The sequence below is a fragment of the Chaetodon trifascialis genome, chromosome 18 (assembly GCF_039877785.1).
Source record: "Chaetodon trifascialis isolate fChaTrf1 chromosome 18, fChaTrf1.hap1, whole genome shotgun sequence".
NCBI classification, from domain to species: Eukaryota; Metazoa; Chordata; class Actinopteri; order Chaetodontiformes; family Chaetodontidae; genus Chaetodon; species Chaetodon trifascialis.
In genome coordinates, this window is record NC_092073.1 from 20,631,857 (window position 1) to 20,648,663 (window position 16,807).

At 41.3% G+C, this 16,807-nt stretch overlaps 2 protein-coding genes across 2 annotated transcripts in view; both read right to left on the reverse strand.

Moving 5' to 3' along the window:
* The window catches only part of ggh (gamma-glutamyl hydrolase (conjugase, folylpolygammaglutamyl hydrolase)), a 37,781-nt gene extending 33,615 nt beyond the window's left edge, over nucleotides 1–4,166 (reverse strand). Inside the window, exon 1 of the mRNA XM_070986137.1 lies at nucleotides 4,162–4,166. The gene's annotated coding sequence lies outside the window, so the exon portion shown is untranslated. The remainder of the gene's footprint in view (nucleotides 1–4,161) is intronic.
* The window catches only part of LOC139346824 (collagen alpha-1(XVIII) chain-like), a 52,415-nt gene that overhangs the window by 27,369 nt on the left and 8,239 nt on the right, over nucleotides 1–16,807 (reverse strand). The window lies entirely within an intron of this gene.

Genomic DNA, 16,807 nt, shown 5'->3' on the forward strand with positions numbered 1-16,807 from the left:
CATGCGTGTGACCAGGTGAGGCTACAGGCCTCCCATTTAGCACAAAGCTGCTCTGTTAGCGTCCAGCTAAAGCACCAAGTCAGCACAGTCATTAAGAAGAGGAGGGCAGATTTAAGTGTTAACGCTCTCGCTGTGATCAAAGCCTCATGGCGCTTAGCTCAGCCATGAATGGCTCTTGTTTAGGGTGATGTCAGAAACAAAAGGCATTTCTTTCACTTGTACGCATATCCGACGGCAGAGATTAAGCTTGTTTGTGTTAGCGTAGGAAGAAACAGACTTCAAGTGCTCCAGTAATAATATGTTTCTTGACTTCAGGGGGGCCTTGGTAAGTCACACGTTGCTTAAACAATAAAAATATTATTCGTCCATCACAGTAAGGGGGCAGGATTCTACTATTGGTGCAAGTAAATCTAATTCTCACTCTTAAAACATATATTTTTACAATCTTTCTGAACTCTATGGATTTATATACACACTAACAAGTGTGGCAGAGTATATTTACATTGTCAGTTATGTAAACAAGGAAGGAAGTGAAGCCCACATTCACCCCGAATCCACTGATTAATACAGTCTGCGTTTGAACTGTGCTGTATAAATAAAGCTGCCTTGCCTATAGTCAGGTCCCACCGCCTCATTCTCTGGTTTCATTAGTGCAAAAAAAAATGCATCATGGGAATGTGACTGTCATGTTCAAGGAGAAATGTGAGACTTATGTATGTTAGGAATGAGGGAGCACCTGCATATGTGACTCCTGTATGTCAGGAATGTGATAGTCATGCTCAGATAGGAGGACAAGGCGTGTGCGCCCGCCATGTGCACAGAAAGAGACAGTCTAACACATCAAGAATGTCTCAAAGTCAGCAAGCTACCATATTTGTTCAATTTGATGAAGCTTTTCAGAGAAGTCTGATCCAAAACAGGCAGTTTGTGGTTGATATTGCATCAATTTATTGAACCCAGTGGGAAAAATGGATTACTTGGTGTTGCAAGCACCTTACCACTGCAACTGAAACATATGAACCACACATGGAGGCAACTACTGTGGAGATGAGTTCGGGATGATTTGTATGGGAAAATCTATCCTACTGTTGCAACGGTGAGTTCACCCACATAATAAGAAAACACATTTTCTCACTTCTTTCTAGTGGTAGCCATGGAGATCGCTTTGGTGTTCGTGTTCTTTGTTCATGTTTGAGACGTATGTTTCTTTCTGCCTCCACTGCTATGCGATGGAGGTGAACAGAGCTTTGTCTGTGATGCGCTGAAAAGAAGCAATGAGTCTTTTTTCAGAATCAGTGTGAATGATCAACAGAGCTCACGGCGAATACTTTTCACAGGAAAAAAGAGTCTATGAAAACTGCTGTCAGTTTGTGCATCTCAAAACCAAAACCATCTGCACAGCTAGATACAAGTAATATGTTTTGTTTTGTTTTTTTTATCATTTAATGTGCAGCTTCAAGCCTAAATCACAGTTTGGGGAACAGGGAACTGTAAATTTGCCCTAGATACACTTATTTAGTCCTTAGGAAGCACAGTTACAATGGAGTCCTTCATATGCTCGGAAATGCAAACAGATATGTGGAGCTGCCATGTGGGCTTTCCACAGTGGGAAATTACATAGTGCAGCTTTAATGTATAGCAGAAGTATAAAAGAGGCTTGTTCTTTATTTGGTTGAATCCAGAAAATGTCAGACCAGTCAGGAAGCTCACTTAATGTGAAAAGACGCAGGTTCCTTTGAACCAAGACCTCTAAAAAACCTTTGGAATAAAGTTCAATTCATACCCAAGACCATTACATAGAGTAAATTGTATAATATTGAATGTGCTTGTTTCTGTCACACCATGGAGTGCAAACAGTTGGCACCAGCAGTCTTCATATAGTAGGACATTTTCTACAATAGAGCCAACATGAGATAATGCTCTAATAGCCTTGCAACAAGCCATCAACACAACACAGCACAGCTGATTATCCCATAAAATGGAAACAGCTTCTACAGCAATTTAAATTTCAACTGCTTGTGAGATGAACCAGATGGTTTACAGGAATGAGAATAAGCCTTTTCAAACCTTACCATCCTCACTGCTGGGGCAGAGCCAAGCGTATTTCCACAGGTATTTTAATTCATATTTGGATAAATATGTCTCTAGCTCCCTCTCTTTCTAAGCTATCTACATTTCACCATGCTTATCAGGGCAATGGCAGTTAAAAAAAACAAACAGTCCTCCGGCCATGAGAGAGTTTTCGAGTTATTTCCTGCTCAAACTTCATGAGATCATAACATTTGGGAACTTTCAAATGACAGAAGTGTGTTTAAAAATACATTTCACAACAGCCTCTTTCCATTGTTGCATGCCACAGCCATCAGTCAACGCTGAGTAGGTGTGCTCCCAATTCATTCTTAATGGTTGCTCATATAAACAAAGCAGTCTAGCTGCTGAGAACATGAACCACAGCGGTGTGCAACGTTTACTGACTGGAGAAGAAAAATAAAATCTTGTCTGCAATAACTTGCCGTTACCAACAACATCACCACCGATCGTATCCAAATTCTATCTGCAGCATTTCATAAGCAATCGGTTTTCCGTGACACACTGTGCTCCAGACTCAAAGCTCTGCTCTGCAAAGTTCCAGTGCCAAGACTGACTCAACCAAAACTCTGCCCATGTCCCCAGTTAACCCCTGTGCAGAGATCTGGTCCCCACTGGGGAAAAAGGGCAACCTCAGCAATATGCTGGGGGCTGATTATTCAGACAAGAGCAATTAGTTCCCATGGTGGAAAAAATAAATAAATAAAAGAAAAAGCAATTACCTCGGCGGGTAAAGGGAAACGAATCCTAAACACCAAATGTTTTCAGGGAAATTCCACGGTAGCCAAACCAGTACAAATAATACCTGATCCTGCAGGGACAAAGCGATAAGCTGGATGGAGAGCTAATGTTAAGTGGCTTTGGCTGCAGACTAATAAATTATACAAATCTCTGTGGTTAGTATCTTCAAAAAGCATCCAGGAAAATTCTCAGAACAACATTTCTAGACTGAAAACACTGCAGTAACTGTATCTGTCGAGTGAGAACAATACTGTTTTTCTAGCCTGTGCATATGTAAAGAGTGCAGAGACAACCGCACTCCTCACCGTCTGCAAAAGGACTGACTCCTACTGACGCTTTCACATTTGTTGCACTTGCCACAGTTTGTCAGACGATGCCTGGAAATAAAGTGAGAACCACATTGTAACTGTGGCCCAAACGGACACACCTCGTTGTGTTGTTGTTGAACAAGTGAAACTGATCCAGCTCTGATTTGCCAATTTGTGCTCCAATAAATGACTCGCTGTGCCAACCGCAGCAGAATGAGGTAGTGCACACTATCTCATCCTTATTGATGCCAGCTGCAGCACTGAAACCACCAAGCGAGACTCCCAGATGTGAGGAGATGAAGTTATTATTGCACAGATTGAGGGCCTTCTCACCGATTCTGTTCGTTGTTTTCATGGACAGAACTGTTGGCACAGTTTAGAAATATGCATTTTAGGGATCCCAGCACTGCATATACTTTTTGCCAATGATGTAGTTTTGTTGGCATTATTGGACGGTGGCCCCCATGCATCGGATGACGTGGTTGGGATCAGAAAGCACCCTTTGTAGCTGACTAGCTGGATGGATGGAAGAAATATACGAACAACATACAGAGGAAGTGTTACTGCAGAGTGGATATAGTGCTTTGGATTTCCTTCTTATTGCAAATTTTTTCTGGACGATTTTCTGCCAGTAGCCAAATCCTAAACCAAGATTTTATTTTATATGGGGAAATATGACCGATGGAGATCACACAAGCTGCAACAATGAGTGTATTACTGCATAGAAATTTTGCTTAATGCAGCTTTAAAAAGGTCTCTGTTTCTATACCTCTTTCACACTGCACTACACATCCACACACAACGGGAGCCTTATGTGTGACAGGTAAAGTGAGGTCTGGACCGGGGTAAAAGGGGCTGAGCGGTAAGCGGAGCACATTCTTGTTTTTAATCCAACATTCATCTTGGGGAGCAGGGCTGACTGTTTCTCAGTGAGTCGGACCAGCTTCTTCTCGGCCGGTGGTCTTACAGACTACAGTCCATTTAATGTGTGATAATGTACACAGGGGAACTTTGACTGAAATACGCCGACTTTTGGTGCAAATTTGCTGATTGATTACCTTTCTCTTCGGTGAAAGAAGGGTCACTTGCAGTTTTGTGCTAATGCAAACACTTTATAGATGATGTGAAGTTCAGTAAAACAGTGTATGTACACATTACTTAGTATGCACCAAATGGAAATATACACTGAGAACAAAGTAATCCAACTTATCAGAGCAAGATAGGATCAAAATTATTAATCTTTAGTTATTGTGTGCCCCCAAATAGCTGTAATTTGACATCACAAATATTTTAGTTCTGATTATGTCTTGGAAAAACATTAGAAGTCTGCCAAGAAAGACTGGCTGACACCGCACTGTGGTTTAATGGCAGCACTGTTGTAGGTTTCACACAGGGTCAAAGGTCTCTGTGTGACGACTCCAGCAGACCGTGGAAGAGCAGCACATAATGGCTGCCTAATGACAACAGTGTAATTGTAGCTTCCAGGAGGACGGGGTCACATCCCGAAGTGTGGAGGTCATTGCAGGGCAGGACAGACTAGTAGTGTCAAGATTTATGTTGATGATGCTTAACTGTTTTTAAAAATAATTTAGAAGTGCGCATGAGTGGGTACTGTTTAGAAATTCTTTGGTGCAGACTGGGCATTAATAACAGAACAGCTTTATATTCCACCTGCTATAACAATCATACTCCCATGTTTGTCACCCTCAAAGCATCCTTTCCTTGTTAACAATGACAATGTTAGCAATGACTTCAGGAATCTATGTGACTCAGTAATACGGGAACCTGTCTCTGCAGATTTAAAGTTGTTTTGGTGCGCGTCTGGACCAGTGATTCAAAGCTCTGGAGTGTGCCCATATAAGCTAACAGCGGACAAGACTGAGGTCACTGATAAGGGTCTTTTTTCTCCGAGCCCGCACAAGCTGGCAGGTCCAAGGCTGCAGAGCGCCAAAGGCCAAATAGTTTGGTCCATTAGGTCAGTGGAGCCAAGTATTCCTCCTGTCTGCCTGCCTGCGTGTGTGTGTGTGTGTGTGTGTGTGTGTGTGTGTGTGTGTGTGTGTGTGTGTGTGTGTGTGTGTGTGTGTGTGTGTCTCTCTCACACACAGAGCCTCCAGCTCCCTGCTTTTACAGGATTCTTATCTTCCATCTTAATATGAGGCACCAACTTGGCAGCATCGGCAAGAGAACAGTATCACCTCTATGAGGCGGAATATTTTCAGCGTTTTCTCTTAATTTTTCATTTAAACTGCATAAAGTCTCATTTCAGCACAATATCAGAGTTACATGCAGTTGTTTGGTGAATGAACCCTTACACAAAAATGTGCTGGTCACTGCTTAGGTACACAGGTAAAGAGAAATATCTGTAACACTATAGCTCCATCATGTCCTTAGCCCACTTATTAACTGTTTCCTAATGTACTTATTCTACTTACAAAACACAGATCATGCGAGCGACATTTTAACTTAACTGGCATTCACTACAGTTAAAACATACTGGTCTGGTGAGGCAAGCCAAAAGCAGCTACGGGAGATCTAATGTTACCAAAAAGTCGTCACACCAACTTGGGAGTTTGCTGATTCAAGAACACATCAATACACAGAAAATCCTCAATAGTTGGATTGAGACTTTATGCAGCTTACAGAGGGATGCTGGTGCAGAAATTCTTAAGGAAATAAAAACATAAACACAACTGACTGACACAAGAGGACCAAATACAACAAAATCTGGTCTTTCTAGAACATCCGGTTTTGCACTCTTAACAGTCTTCCTCCTGTCTGCCAGTTCACTGCAGGGGTAAGGAAACGGACACCACGAAGAACCTTGAATAAAAGTGAAGTGGCAAAAACTTATTATTAAATGTTAACATGCCAAGCAAACGCCACATCGAAGAAGGGCTTGATTCCATAAAGATTTCCTCGTAGTTCCTACTTTCCACCTCTCATTATATTTGGATCTGTTAATATACAAAGTGATGTGACAGTGTTTAAAAACGTTTTGGAAGCAGTTCTCCCTTACTCTGCCTTCAAGTTAATTAAACCAACTAGAGGCAGGCGGTAAAAGCGGACGTCCACAGGGGTCAGATGTCATGGGGCTCCGTGTAAACGGCATGTTGTTTCGGCTTACCCCAAGCTGTGTTTAACCAGCTGTAGAAACTGCACTCTGACCAAAGTGTCAGAGGAATGATGGGCCGACACTGCTTGTTTTTGGCAGCTTGCCGCCACTATGTCCAGCCTTCAATGCTGTACTTTTGAAGAGAAAGTGCAAGCCTCTTTTTTTTACTTCCTCACGGAAAAGGTGGGAAGAAGACGAAGGGGTGATTTCTCAATTGAAATTAATGTGATGAATGATCACCAGGGTACGATAGAGAAAAGAAGAGATTGATCGATGTGGATGAGAGAGAAAGAAACAATCAATCATCAATTAAAAGAAGCAAAAGAGAGGAAGCTGCAAAGCTTCTTTCCGCTTAATCAATGAAACTACTGGGACCTTGCAATTTGGCTGTGATTCGTCACAGCTCCTGTCAGAAGAGAAAAGGAGGAGGAGAAAAGGAATGGAAAAACTGATGACTGTGTGAGTGAGAAATAAAGAGACCAAGACGGGAAAACAAAAAAAAAAAGGGTACAGAGCAAGAAAAACCATAACCGTACCAAATGTGCTGAGGTGCGACTGAAAGATCAACATCTGCAACTTCACATCACACCGTGACCTTTTCATCTTCATCCGTATCAGCTCTTCAATCCATAAAGAAATCCCTAAAGATCCGCTTTCCTTCTTCTGCGGTGATGAATGGCACGTATGTGAGGCGAGAGGGTTTGGCATGTTTGTATTCATCACATAGTAGATCCTCGTGCAGCTTATCCAAACTGTTACTACAAAGGGAAGGAGGTGGTGGTGGTGGTGGTGGTGGTGGTGGTGGTGGTGGTGGTGGTGGTGGTGGTGGTGGTGGAGGTGGAGGGGGGTCTGAGTGATACCATCTGCTTTGGCTCTGCAGTGTAAGTCGCTAGCTACATTTTGAAGAGCAGGCCCTCAGCCAATCCGCTTGCAGTCCGGTCCATTCATTGACTCAAGTGTGGCCACTCCCAAGGCGCCGGTTGACTGTCACTGTTCAAAGAGTCTTGACCGGCTTGGCTGACCCAGATGAGAATGACCTGGATGACCTCGACTCAATGTGCTCATTTGAAGTTTTAAATGGTGTTTATTCAGTAGATTTATGCACTCTATTCATAGAGTGCTACCGAGCCACTTTCAGTCAGTGGTGCCTATAAAAGGCTCCTACTAGTCACACAGACAAGGGCGAAAGAAGTGTCCTAAAAAAGTTTGACATTATCTGAAAAGCAATAATGTTTTGCATATACAAAGGCCAGATGTATATTATGGGTTATTGTGTTTGATACCGGACCAAAACTGAAGGTTAAAAGTAATTCAGCCGGCAGCGACTTCACAACATACTTTTCACTGGCTGCGGTAAACACAGGTAGGCATTTCCAGGAAAAGATCTCTTGGAGCAAGGGAGAGAACGGTTTTGTATTTCAGGAACCAAGAGCAAATATTTTTTTGGAATAAATAAATGAGGAGCTGTTACCTGCTACCCATGTGAAGCTTTCTCTACCATTTCTTTCTGATAGTGCACTGTTACTTTCATGCTGCTTCACTGCCAAGTGATCTCCTGAGAGGTAGAGTGGAAAAAACTCTGCAATTACTCCTCAACACCTTCGAGTTGCTGCCAAAACAGTGCAGATTACCACTGTAAGCAAAATGCTGCTGAAAGTAACCCCTGAGCAATTCACAGAACAATGTCTTCTTGCATCCCAACTGTCTCAGAATGCATTGGTCAATTAGATGCCAAACTGAGTCAAAATGTAGTCCAGATTCACCCAGGGGAGGAAATGACCCCAATCCTTGACCCCAGTGTCCTACAGCAACGAAGAACACTCAGCAGCTGTTAGCATCATTTGTCAGTTCAAAACCAGGTCAAGCTCATTGGCTTGTTATTCTAACTTGAAATTCCTCTTGTCTCCCAAGTGCTTGAAGTAGTGCGGCCAAAACAAAGGCCAAGCCTTTTTAGAACTACCCATTTGGAGGTGGACAGGCATTTATTTAGTAAGTTGTTTACAGAATGAGTGGATTTTTCTTGTTGGCAGAGATTAAGAGGGAGAAAGAGAAAGCACTGAGTCTAGCCTGAAAGAAACTAAGAAGAGAAAGCAAATGGCACATTCAGTGAACTACGAAGTTAATACAGAGAGCAAGATATGAGGAGAGGAGGTGAAATATAATTCACAGTTCTTATTGGCGTCAAGGACTGTCAGCTATTATTCACCTTTCATACCATGGTCTGGGTGAATACTTGATTCTGATTGGCTGCAGGGTGTCCATTCATTTCTGATAATTGACACCTACTAAGTAGTCCCAGTGAAACGGTCTGCTCGCCGTTTTACATTGATGTGCCGCCTGTATCTAAAATGAGTAACCATGGCAACAGGGAGCCTCCGTTTACAATTTATTGCATCACATCAATAAGCTCACATCTACTAACAAAGAGTGACTTCAACATTTCCTTCAACTTATTTGGAGAACAAGACAACTTGGATGACTGGGATACAGCTGAAGAAAGAGCAACAGAAAAGGGAGAAATGGCATAAGGTTAACACCAGAAGAATGAAATATCTCACACACACACACACACACACACACACACACACACACACACACACACACACACACACACACACACACACACACACACACACACACACACAAAACAACAAATGGGCAGTAATACACTGAGGGATTTTCTTGCTGATGCTCTCATTGAGAGCACTCGGGAGCTTTAATGTCGTTTCCAGCCTAAAGCATCTGACTGTCATTTAACTGAATTCAGTGCATTGACTGATACCACATTCAAGACCAGCAATCTGGTGTTTTAACTTAAACATGCAGGAAAAGCAGGAAAGATCCCAGCCTCCACCAGTCGTACTCATTTTTACTGTTTGTCAAGCACAGTCATATTGACTTTGAATCTTGGTAGCATAATGTTAGCTTTTTGCCTCATAGCTGAGACAATGGGTCCTCCTGCTGCCAGTTCATATCTAAGGTCCCATTTACGGGAGGAGTGAACAATGCCTCCATTGCATAACACCCTTATGGGATGATAATGACTGTTCCAGGTATTCATCAAATGCTCGGGTGGCACCATGGAAACTGAGTTATGGCTTATGTTTCGATTTTGATAGCAAAACGCATGAAAATATAAATTAATGGTCTTATTTTTTTGCTTCACCTGGGGACCATGGTATGAGAGGGATCTGGCCTCCCTGTAGTCCATTAACTCTTAATAATGGTCAGCTAATCGGGTGCTATCCCTTTCATAAAATCTTAATCAGGCAGTGACAGTTACATTGTTAATACCACATGTTTCTCTACTCTTCAGAAACTTGGTTTAACCAAAAAAAAAAAACCCACACACACAAAACTAACACAGCCAAACAGCAACACGTCTCAACCTCATAGCCAAGATCCCAAGACTGCCATTTCTCACAGCACTGAAATGGTCCAGCTCCTCTGGACCCCCTTAAGTCAATGATGTGTCTGCTCCATTTACTGCTCCACATGATGGAAACATCTGCACTGTTTTTACAGTCAAGGCTAGAAGCTTCTAACATGATTTTATTTGCCATATTCACACTGTGTCCATATTACCCCACAGAGAACATCTTTGACCTGTGTATCTCCACATTATCAGCTTCTCAAGGAAAAACTTGCACTGTGTTAGCTTGATGAGAGATTTTGACGTGACTCTTCATTCAAAATCTTCATTTTAAAAAGGTGGAATCAACAGATAGGGGGAACAAGACCACTACAACCAACACACCTTTTTGATAACAAAAGAACAGCTTGCACTTTAATTCCCAGAGGGAAATAGGGGTTACTGTAAGTTTTTGATAAAATAAATGCAAAACTTGTTTTGAATAATCTCTGTCATTTGTACTTATTGTCTTCTTTAAAAAGTAGGAAAAAAATCTGAAAAAAATCGTAATTCAAGTTTTTTGTGAAAAAATCAGAGATTTTATTTTTAGGCCATATCGCCCAGCCCTAATCTCATGTTATCAATGTCATTCATTAAAAAAACTGATCATATCAGTTTGACCAAACTTCTCCTAAGTAAAACTTTGCAATGAGTTTCATCACCCTAAACCTGCTGCAGTCAGTCAAACTGGAAATAAAACCATTATTCTTTACTCCTGGAAACTACACAATCACACACACAAAGCAACAACCTCTTCCTCCTCTCTCTAATCATGAAGAGTCTCAGTGCTCTCCAGAGTAAGCAGTTTGATTTACAGTCAGTGTTGAGGTGGCCTAATCAGTTCATCTACAGATGCATGTCTGCAAGCACATGTGCATCTAAGAGTACAAGTTCTTGCAGGGGTGTAAAGCTTTCCAGATTTAGAGGCTGGCCTCTTCCTTTGCTAACAGTCATCCTTTAACAGAGGAGATTGCACATAGCTGTTAGCCTCAATAAAAACCCTCAACAAGTACCTGCTGGCACCCTGACAGGTTCTTTCATCCTGAACATCTGAGGTGGAGTTAATTTCCCCATCCATGACATGAACTGGCAGCATGATGACTTCATCCTCTGCATACAAAAGTACCTCAAAAAACAGATAATCAAGATTTGCTCATGGAGATCAAGTTTCAAGCTCTCTGTTACGATTCATCATGAATGAAAGCGACATCAGGTCCTGCTTTATTTTGGAGCGATTAGAAGATGAAGTTGTTGACTTTGTATCATTTGTTTTATTGTTTGTCTTTGCTCGGCATAATCATGAGTGCATTTCATCTCCAATTGAAACTGTTTACAAACTCCTTCATGAAACAGTGTTCATAAATAAAATCTTTCTAAGTAAATTGGTTCCAGGCTCTCTGCCTCGTACTGACAATGCATACAAATTGCTAACAAATGCTGAAAAACCAAAACACCTGTTAATATAGTTTGTGATGGACAGCCACGTGTCCTGAACAGTAAGAAATAATCATGATGCTGTATCTGATTACACAGATGTTATTCTGGGATGAAACAAAGAAAGGTACCATGACCTGGATGAATGAGAATCTTCATACACATATGATGAGACTGTGTCTGAAAGGGTTTTGGTCAAATTAGTATTGTTTTCACTTGTTAAGTGAAACTTTCTCAGGATTTTATAGAGAAAAGCACTGCCTATCCTTTGGACCACTATCATTCTGCCATGTTAAGCCAGAATGCAACAATCAAGCAGATGTGGGGTGCTTTGAGGACAAAAATGAGAAACAGACACAAACAAGGCCATATCAGAGAGACTAACACGTCCATAGTTTTTCTGTTTCTACATGCCTAATGTTACGTGTCTACAATGTGCCACTTCAGATGCCATTACTGTTGATGTTCCTGACCGTCCACAGGCCCGTCTCTGGCCTCTCTTGCCAGATTGCATTGCACTGACATGTCTCATTGCCAAGCCATGGCAGGACAAGGGTCACCTAATCTGTCACACTAAACATCTTAAAAGGTCTAAATGTCGGGTCTGATCACACCCTCCTCTAACTTCCTAATCAGCTTTTTTTTAAGTTGTGGTTGACTGCTGCTGCTGAATGAACATGAAAGACACGTGTTTCTGAAACCTCAATTCCTTCCAATCATAAACTAGGGGGAGACCTCAGTCATAACCCTGATGAACACCATGTTACCCTCAACTTCAGAGCTCCAGGGGTACAAGACAAGCCAAGGTTGTAATGATAATACTGCTGCCTGTCCCCCTCTTCTTGTTCCAGACCATTACATCTACATTGCATCATCTGTTGGAAACTTCACTGGAAGGCCTTGAAGCTCTTCAACAGACTTAATCTTGTCCAAAAACACACAGAGGATGGGGCAGGGGGGTGAGCTGCAGGTTTACAATCTTGCCATCAAAAACATGTCTTTAGGAGTGAGATGAAGAAAAAAAGGGATGAAAGGAACTGTTACAGTTAACTGCTGAAATACATGTTGTGACATTTCCAGCTGGCCAATGTAACCCCAAGTAACAGCAACAGAGGCTTTCACAATTAATGATACAGTCTCCTAGTTTTCTTTGAAGATATCTTGCCTGCACCCAGCAAGTTTTCACATCTATAACTCTCCATGTCTTCACTTTTTAAGCACCCTGGCTTTTTGAACAACAAACCCTGTATTTTGTTTCTATTTCTTCTGACCACAAAATCCTGAAGGAAAACTGACAAACGTCTGAGGTTTCTTTCTGCTTGTCCACAACCAACATGGCAAACCGACTTCCTCTCAGTGGTTCTGGCTGACAAAAGGTGACTTTACTGACACAACTTCTGACAATGATCTCCCACTTTACAGGTGCTGAGTTCATCTGAAACATATTACATACAAGTCTTGCTGTTATGTTCGGCTAAACCACATGCAGAAAAAGGAAAATATCGAAACAAAAGATAAAACTTCTGCCAAAATTGGAGCTCTTGCCACGAGGGTTTGCAGTCAGGTTATGCTCAATAATGCATCAAAAGCAAAGCGATTTCCCAGTTGGTGTTATTTGCGGAGAGGAAATTGGGCCAGAGTTCACGTTTCATATCTGCTGCCAGTGGGAGAGTTATCAAATCCAGGGTTGCCTGGAGAAGTCAGGAGGCAGAAGTCTCCTCAGGCAAGCGCGGTATCACATTAAATTGGTTCTCTTACCCTTGGCCGCGTTGCCAGGTTTGACTCAGCTGTTAGAGTTGGCTGATGAGGGGGTATACAGGGCATTGTTCAAATGGAAAGACAAGACTTTTTATCACGAGCTGGGAGCTGATTTATGAGCTGGGACTTGTGTATTTATGCTCTCAGTTCTCTCATACAGAACTAAACCATACACCTACTATATAAAACCAGTTTTATCAATGCCAGTCAGTATGAGTCCATATTAAAAGTTTGAGATTTTGGTATAATTACATACATATATTAATGGAAGAGACAGTTCACATGATGTTCAGGAGAGGAAATCTGAGCAGGAAACCACTGGATTACAAGACTCAAGGATGCCAAAAGGAAACGTGTACAGCTGTGATGGATTAACAAACAAAACATAATACAATAACTAGTTAAAACCCGTATCTCCTTACCAGAGAAACCACTAGTTCTGCCAGACAAACCACAGACAAAATTTACCAGCATTTCACTGTTTCACTGCAGTTAATTTCAGGTTCTGCTTGCCAGATACATACTTCTAACCACCACAATTTTCCATTAAAACTGCCTTCAGCTCCCCCACGTTGCCAGCTTTCAATCAGTTTTTATGGACACCACATCACTGACACACAAGAGAAGTAGCTGTTTGAGAGAAGGCAAATTACTTCTCAGCAGGACCACTCATGTTAGATCAACAGAAAAAAATCAGACTGTCATTCCAATCTTGCCGTTACTGCTTATTTTGAACAAATGTAAAAAAAATAAAATAAAAAAAACTGGACTGCCCTTTGCTCTATTAAATAACATTGTGCCTAAATCCTACTGTTTGATAGTGTCGTCATGAGTCAGGGCTCACAGACTGAATTGCAGAGAAGCTGCTGAGACAGTGAGGAAATGGCATTTTTTGGACGACAAGGGCCAAATATGGACTGAACTTTGCTCTAATTTTCTGTTTTAGTGGAAGAGGTCATTTAAAAAGGAGGTTTGGGCGCCACACAAGGGTGGTCTTATATGAAACTAATCTCTTGATCCCTATAAAGTTTTTAGTCTTAAAGCCTGGCCAAAATTATACACATGACAACCAGACATTTCCAGTCAAGCATAATAAAAACATGAGGACTGCTTTCAGGGACTGATTAGGTGTTGAACCAACTCTCAAATTTGAGCGCTTCTTGGGGAAACAGGTCTGTTTTTCCTTCTACTCGGGTCAAAAGAGGCTGCTGAAAGCTTTAGGGGGCTGAGCACCAAACTGGGATGTCTGGTGTTGCCTGAAGGATGGGCTGATGACAGCATTGTTCAACCAGGGGCTGAAGAAGAAGAAGAAAAGCTCTCTGCAGTCACCAAGAATAATATTTACAGGTTTCAGCCACTTGAAATCTAAAATTCTTTCTACTACCTCAAATGCTAAAGTAGCTTTAGAAAATACCTTCATGAATCAAATTTGGGTGGTTCCCCAAAGTCAGGGTGAGCGCAATGTTCATCCAATTAAGCTGCGGATTACAGTTCAGTTAAACATTTCTTGGAATCAATGACGGAGGACAAGAGCCATGCTCTCAAAAGACATGTCTGTTTTCTATCTTAATATTTCTAAAAAGAAAGAAACTTCAATTTGCCAGATGACAAGTCATGAAAAAGGTTCTTTAGCTGTAAAGTGTTTGAGACAACAATGCCAGCCTGATGATATCGCTTCAATCTTTTGTCTTGACTTAACATTTAGCAACAAAGGTATGCAAGAAAAATTCCCAAATCTCTGAGGTTAAATAAACCCATTTTAAAGCAATGAACATGGCTGATTAGTCTTGCACTGTTTTGCTTGTCCGCTGTAGTACACAAACATGGTTCTCATTTTAAATTGGGCACCTGCCAATTTTTTTTATTAAGAAAAAGTTCAACAGAACTAAGACCAACATATTTTAGCCTAAAACAGTTTGCAATGAGAAGACACATTCACATCTTTTTTATGAACCCTTCACTTTTTCACATTTTTTTTTAAATCACATTTTGTCTGTTGTGTCTTTTAAGTGTTTTTAGATCTATTGAGGGGAGTAGTGTACAATGGGCTGAAGTGAAATCAGCTTTGGCAAGGAGGAAAGAAAGCAGAGAAGTGAAAAACACCCTAAAATACTTTGTCTCAGAAACATTGAAGCTATTGGGATAGATCTTTAGGATCCCTTTGGGGAACTCTAGCGGGCTCTGTTGACCGTTGAATACGTTTTTTATTGCCCATCATCAACAAGTATAATTGCAGAGACGTCAATAACTTGGGACACGTCATAGCCTTATGATGACAGTTACCAGAAAAATGCATTTCATATTTCAACACAACCAGAGCCATATGAAACAAACCTATCCAATGTCTTACAAGCCTATATGTTTGACTTCATCTTTGTGACTAAACAAACTTGAGGTTATGGGCATCTTGCAAATAGTGTGGACTCCATATTAGAGGCCACAATGGGCTTTAGATAAATGAAGAATCTTTTATTAATGCAGATGTTAGAGACAAAATGAGTCACATAATATAGCTCATCCTCACCAGAAACCTAAGGAAACGATTGTTTCACAACATAAACTACATTAAGATGAAGGCCCAGTGCAACAAAGGTCTGGTATGCCTATCGCTGGTACTCTCAAATGGTCATACATGTTGTTTTGGGAGTCATTGGCAATCAACTGATTCTGTCGTCCAGGTATGAGCATGTGTTGTGAAACTTTTATATTTTCTATCTTTCTCTATCTTTTCTATATTTAGTAGTCTATGGTTTAAGCGGTTAAGAAAGGGGCAAACTGGAGGAAATGACAGTGAGCAGTAATATAAAACAAAGCACATGTACACCACTAAGGGGATTTTTTTGATGGAAAGGTGTCACATACAGTTTTAAAGTGAAGGAGTTGACCACATGCATAAACACAATTGGTAGTGCTCCTGAGAGACCAACAGCAGAAACAGCAGCAAAGAGCTAACCGCAAACCAAAGTGAGAAATTGACTGTTTTTCACAGTTATTACTTCCTGCATGAACTTTCAAAATGAATAAACACACAGCAGAATAAACAGCACTCACCTTTGTCAGACCCGCAGGAAGTTACAAGCAAAGAAAGTGAATGATCAAATAGACAAAGGATGAGACAGAAAGAATGGTGAGATGAGAGGCAGATGATGAATGGCAAAATATGAGAAAAATATATGGAAAAAGGATAAAAACCAGGCAATGAAATGAAAGGAAGGAATAAAAACAAGAAGTAAAAGGAGATAACGACATGTTTGCTGATGTTTACTCGCCAGAGGTGGTGAAATAATAAGGTAAACTGAGAACAAACCATTAATTAGTTTTGTTGTGGGATTTTCAGGAAGTGAGTTGACAGTGTGCTCAAAAACAACGCAGCTGCAGACCAGCTGAGCACGCACACACGGAGACACACATGCCACAAAACCACCATCAACACCACCACTAATCCCACCGCCCACTGGGAAACAATCAGGATCCTGACTGCGCTCCTCAGGGAATATTTTTCTCTCTTTTCCTACAAACTATCGTCAAATTGATCTCTTCCCTTCATCACGCCTCGAGCTGCCAAAGAGAAACACCCATCGCTCAGCACTTACAATGAAATCAACGAGCAAAACTCACACCATGCGAGCACCTCGTAATTCCAATAGAAATTAAGCAGATCACTCCAACTAGGACACGAAACAAAAGGTCCAACAAAAGATACAGAGTTCAAGTTTCTGTTGAGCAAAGCTTAAACTTGAGACTTTCTTTGAAGTCTGTTCTTTGGTTTGCTGATGACCACTACTCATCCGTCAGCTAGACAGGAGACCAAACCAGAGCCATAAAGGTTCAAGGTGGGGTCAACATACCACTGACACTACTGAGCTGTGACCTGGTGTAACCTTGTGGAAGACCAAAAGTAAACCTAGGATTTTGTATTTGCTAAGCAACATATGAAAGATAATCATCTACGAA